Source organism: Terrapene carolina, unplaced genomic scaffold (assembly GCF_002925995.2).
Source record: "Terrapene carolina triunguis isolate 2854851 unplaced genomic scaffold, T_m_triunguis-2.0 Scaffold130, whole genome shotgun sequence".
Classification (NCBI taxonomy): domain Eukaryota; kingdom Metazoa; phylum Chordata; order Testudines; family Emydidae; genus Terrapene; species Terrapene triunguis.
In genome coordinates this window covers 3,330,244-3,336,191 of record NW_020664481.1, presented here as the reverse complement: position 1 = coordinate 3,336,191, position 5,948 = coordinate 3,330,244, and positions in this window count along the sequence as shown.

Genomic DNA, 5,948 nt, shown 5'->3' with positions numbered 1-5,948 from the left:
CGCCGCTGCAACGCCCCCGCGGCGGCCGGGGCGCACCTGGGCAGCCCGCCGCAGGGGGAGCGCTCGGTCCCGGGGCGCTGCAGCCGCGCGCCCTGGGCGCCCCCCGGGAGAGGCAGCGCGCGGACCTGCAGCCCGGCTCCCGCTCCGGTTCCCCGCTGCTGCGGCTGGAGCTGTGCAGACACCCGCCTCCCCGCGTTGCCTAGCAGGCAGGACTGGGAGCGCCAGTGCCGAGAACACCCCCCACCCCCCGGCTCTCCGCCCAGCCCCGATTTAAGGTAGCTTGCCGGGCTGGTGCGGCGGGGCCCGGCCTGGCTCCGCGCAAACTTGTTTTTCTAAGGTCATCCCTGCCTGCCTGAATCAGCCCTACGTTGCTGGCTTAAGGTGGGCTGGGCGAGTTCCCTCCCCTCCCTCCCGGGCTCCCGAGCTCACTTCGGCTGCTGCTGGGGCGGTCCCTACATCGCCATTGCCTTCGCCAGTCGCTTCCCCGGCCAGGGGAGGGCGTGGAGCCAGGAGCCCGCCTTGGTCTGCACCAAGCCTCTCCCAGATGCTCCCCATGGAGCCCAGGGAAAGGCCGAGGAAGCACTGAAGGGCAGGGCAGGAAAGCAGGAAGCAGAGGGGGTGAGAGGATGGGCTGCCCAGTGGTTAGAGCACTAGTCTATAACAGGGGTACTAGTCCCTGTTCTACCCCAGCCTTCCTATGTGACCGCGGGCAAGTCCCTCGTGCCCCAGTTCCCCATCCCTGCAATCATAGCATCATAGGACTGGAAGGGACCTTGCGAGGTCACCTAGTCCAGTCCCCTGCACTCATGCCAGGACTAAGTATGATCTAGATCATCCCTGACAGGTGTTTGTCCAACCTGCTCTTAAACATCCCCAATGATGGAGATTCTACAGCCTCCCTAGGCAATTTATTCCAGTGCTTAATCACCCTGACAGTTAAGAAGTTTTTCTTAATGTCCAACCTAAACCGCCCTTGCTGCAATTTAAGCCCATTGCTTCTTGTCCTGTCCTCAGAGGTTAAGAAGAACAATTTTTCTCCCTCCTCCTTGTAACAACCTTTTATGTACTTGAAAACTGTTATCATGTCCCCTCTCGGTCTTCTCTTTTCCAGACTAAACAAATCCAATTTTTTCAATCTTCCCTCATAGGTCAAGTTTTCTAGACCTTGAATCATTTTTGTTGCTCTTCTCTGGACTTTCTCCAATTTGTCCACATCTTTCCTGAAATGTGGCGCCCAGAACTGGACACAATACTCCAATTGAGGCCTAATCAGTGCAGAGTAGTGCAGAACACCATTACACTGTTGACTCATATTTAGCTTGTAATCCACTATGACCCCGAGATCCCTTTCCACAGGACTCCTTCCTAGGCAGTCATTTCCCATTTTGTGTGTGCAACTGATTGTTCCTTCCCAAGTGGAGTTATTTGCATTTGTCCTTATTGAATTTCATCCTATTTACTTCAGACCAGTTCTCCAGTTTGTCCAGATCATTTTGAATTTTAATCCTATCCTCCAAAGCACTTGCAACTTCACCCAGCTTGGTATCGTCTGCAAACTTTATAATTGTACTCTCTATGCCATTATCTAAATCACTGATGAAGACATTGAACGGAACCGGACCCAGAACCGGTCCGTGTGGAACCCCAGTCATTATGTCCTTCCAGCATGACTGTGAACCACTGATAACTACTCTCTGGGAACGATTTTCCAACCAGTTATGCACCCACCTTATAGTAGCTCTATCTAGGTTGTATTTCCCTAGTTTGTTTATGAGATGGTCATGTGAGACAGTACCAAAAGCCTTACTAAAGACAAGTTAAACCACAACTACCGCTTTCCCCCATCCACAAGGCTTGTTACCCTGTCAAAGAAAGCTATCACGTTGGTTTGACACGATTTGTTCTCGTGTCTCATACTGACTGCTATTTATCACATTATCTTCTAGGTGTTTGCAAATTGTTTGCTTACTTATTTGCTCCATTTGGGGCGACAGCCCCACCCTGCCCCGAGGAGAGCAGTGAGGCAAAACACATTCCCAACTGTGAGGGGCTCAGAGACATCGGTAATGGGAGTAGGGTGACCAGATGTCCCAATTTTATAGGGGCAGTCCTGATATTTGGGGCTTTTTCTTATATAGGTGCCTATTACCTCCCACCCCCATCCCGATTTTTCACTCTTTCTATGTGGTCTCCCTAAATGGAAGCTCAGTGGGGCAGAGACTGTCTTGTTCCATGTCTGTACAGCGCCTAGCGTAATGGGGTCCTGGCCCAGGACTGGGGCTCGCAGGTGCTACCGTAATACACATTAATAATAATAAGCACTTTAGATGGAAGGGTAGGAAGATGTGGAGCTGGGAACAAACAGGGGAGAGAGGGGGAGAATAGAAGTAGGGGAAGGGAGGAGTCTCTCTGCAACCTCCTGGCGAGAGCCTCTGGGATCCCCTTGTTAAATTCCAACAGCTAACTGAAGGGAGGGGAGCACCAACCTCCCTCTCACAACCATCCATGCCAGACAAAACCCTGACTCCCCTGGCCCTCACCCCCAAAGCCGGGTCTCCATCTCCCCTACCCACTGCCCGGCCCTCCGACTCCTCAGGAGCTAACAGGAACCCTTCCCGCAAGTGCACTTAATAGGCGTTTGGTTGCCAAGTGGTACCGACTCCCTCCCTGGTATGGTGATGAGGAGAGCTTTGTTTGAGAGGAGAAACGGATGAATGGATTCCCCAGCCGATGCCCCGCGCGACGTGCCGTTTGTCACAGGCTGACGGGGCATGTTTTCCATCAATGGAACAAAAGCCCAGGGCAGTGAGGGAAGAAAGGGGGGAAGTGTGGAGACGAGAAGATAGAGGCGATGGGAGGGTGAAAAGCAGAGGAAGAGCAGGACAGAGGAGAGAAGGCAGAGTTTGGTTCTCCCTTCTCAGACTGCAGCGTATTCACGGGTACGTCTACACTGCGATAAAAACCCTGTGGTGTCGAGTCTCAGCGCCCAGGTCAGCTGACTCAGGCTCATGGGGCTTGGGGCGAAACATAGCATTGTAGACGCATGGGCTGGCGCCTGGCTCTAAGCCCCTCCCCCCTCGCGGGGTGTCAGAGCCCAGGCTCCAGCTTGAGCTGGAACGTCCACACTGCCATTTTATAGCCCTGCCGCCCGAGCCCTGAGAGCCCAAGTCGGCTGGCCTGGGCCAGCAGCAGCCCTGCCACGGGTCTTTGATTGCAGCGTAGCCATATCCCAAGTGCTGTGCGTGTTCCTCCAAGACACCAGACCCACTACGCTGGGGACTGCGGGCATGGCATTGCTACACTACTGCGCTTCTCCTCCCACACACAGACAAGCACAGTCTCCACCATCCAGTCAGACCTTGGTTTTCCCTGTGAACAAGGGGCCAGTTGTGGCCAGGGCACTTCTACCTGGAAATGAACAATGATCAACTCATTGAACAATGGTCAGCTGGTAACAATTTTCATTCGCTGCCAGCCTGGGTCAGAACAGATGGAATGACCTATCGTGTAAGGCTGTGGCTGCCCATCAGGCCCTGAAGGATTTCACCGCTGTACCTGAGCCTACCCTACCAGCAATATGAATGCACAGCACACAGGGAATCAAAGCAACCTTTACAGAGTGGGCTGGGGAGTGGCAGATATTTGGGGGAGTCTTTGCTGCTGTTTTAGCTTCTTAGAAAGAAAAAGCCTTGATTGGGGCCAGATAGACCAAATATTCGTATGCTCACACTGTATAAGACAGTTAGCCATACCCAGGAGCAGGAAGAGCGCAAATACCAGCTAACTCCTGTCCCGCACTAGACTTCAGCCAGAGGGTGGCTGCAGACCTTGCTCTGCGACTGCTGTCTAGAACAAGAATAATTCCAATGTTCTGGAGAACTTTGCTGTAATTCTTCCAGCAGCCTGGCTTGCAGCCTCCCTCCGCCCCCATTAACCGTAACACCCCACCCTGGGGAGGGGGAGAGAGTGCCCTAGCTAGTCTCTCCATTTATATCGTGCTGTAAACAAAAGGCAAAGCGACCTCAAGTGATTTGGAAATGGACCCCCCAAGCTGGGCGCATTGTCAGCCCATGTAACTTCATGTTCTTACCACTACAACCCCTCTCCTCTGTCCTGGAGTTTGCTACACCCACGTGTTGCATCTGGTCTTAATTTGCATGCTCTTGAAAGCAGGGAATGCGTTTTCCTGTGTGCCTGTGCTGCGCCTTGCTCAGTGAAGCCTCAAACCTGATTAAGAGCTTCCGGGTACTACCATAATGCAAATATCTTTGTAGTCAATATTATTCCAGTGGAAACAGTGGCCGTCCTCTGTAAAAAGAAACTTGCTACCACCATTTTTATCTCCCCTGTCTGTCTGGCAAGCGTGTAAGTGAGCAGCAGGGAATGGGGTTTGTGAGCACATTGGAACCATTTTGTCCCACATTCATGCTTCATCTGGGGCTTTTTGTAAGGCAAGAGGAGCTTGGTCTGGGCTTAAAACAATTCCTTGCACAGTGGTGGGCATGTGGGATCCAAATGGAAAGCAGGGTGGGCTGGGCAGAGGGTTATTAAAATCCTATAATTGAGCCTCTTATAGAAGCATAAGACATCCCCCTCCCTAGATTTCAATTCATTAGCACCCCCCAGAACTGAATTCTGGAGCAGTTGGTGCTGGCGGACCAGAAGGAAGGGGGACGATATATGGGTGCGATGCATACAGCTGTCTGCGGCATTTCTCCGCCCTGATGGTTATTTTTAAATGGAGCCAGAATTCCTGGAGGCCTGTTTGACTTCAGCATGTCTAGGCTGTTCTCCTGCGCCGTGCTGAAGGTTCAGACAACCTGTTTTGAGGCAATTACGAAGTGGAGACAGTCCGTGTGCAAGCAGCAGCTACAGAACGGTTAGGAAGGAAAGTTACAGAGCTAAAAAAATTACAAGGAGGAATGTGCTGAAGCAAAGCAGATGGCTGTGGCGTGAGCGCCTCATGGAGCGAAGCTGGTGGTGCTCCCCTATAAAAAGCATATGGGCAGGCCAGTGGGATCAGCAGTCTGCCCTCCTGCCCCGTCCCTCCTGCCCAAGGCTGTTTGGTTTGGTTACACAAGCTCCCCATCAAAGCGAGTGGTGTTTTCTGGGGCCCGCCAACTCAGGAGGCTTTTGTGCCGTAGCAGGGGCTGCAGGTTAATAATCTGTTTGCGATGAAAGCGCCATTTCCCCTGGCCGCTGAGTGCCTGCGAGGGAGCGAGAGAGCTCAGAGCCTTTCAGGAGACATAATGCCGTAATTAGTAGTTTCCTTCGGAATCAAACACCCACCGTTAGCAGGCAGCTTGCTGCGCTATTCATCAGGGGTGGGTTAGCGCTGCCAGACGTTAAATACTATTATTGGGCAGCCAGGCTCTGCTCGACAAGTTTAGCTTCGGCTTTTGCTTCTTAATTTAATCTGAAACTACCACTTGAGCTGGGGTGGAGGCATTGGATTTTAAAGGCCATCTTTTCCTTAGTTAGCCCCGCTGGCCTTTCCTATCTGCTTCGGCAGCCATGCAACCAGGGGGCTCCGTCACCCTTTGGTGTTACGTTGCTCCTAAGCAATCCAGACCAGGTGCTGGGAGAACTTTGTGCATTCAGAGCGGCTCTGACAGGTTGCAATAATAAATAACTCGCTGCTTGCAGGGTTTGCTTGGCCGGAATAACTGAAAAAGAGGAAGCACCAGGTTTCAGTCTTTCAGGAGAGCTTTTCAGGAATAGGTTTGCTTTCACAGCTTCAAGGCCTGGACCTAAGAGCTCTCCATGCTTTCAATACCTTTCTCGGGGAAGCATTACAAAGACCAGTGGCAACAGTGCTGGATATTTGAGCCCTCTAAGTCTATGGCTGGATCAGTCACTCTGTGGGCTTCAGGCCTTAGACCTTTTTTCAGTGACCCCCAACAAACTGAGAGTCCCAATTCTCTTTCTAAGAGGTTGGTTGGGGTTTC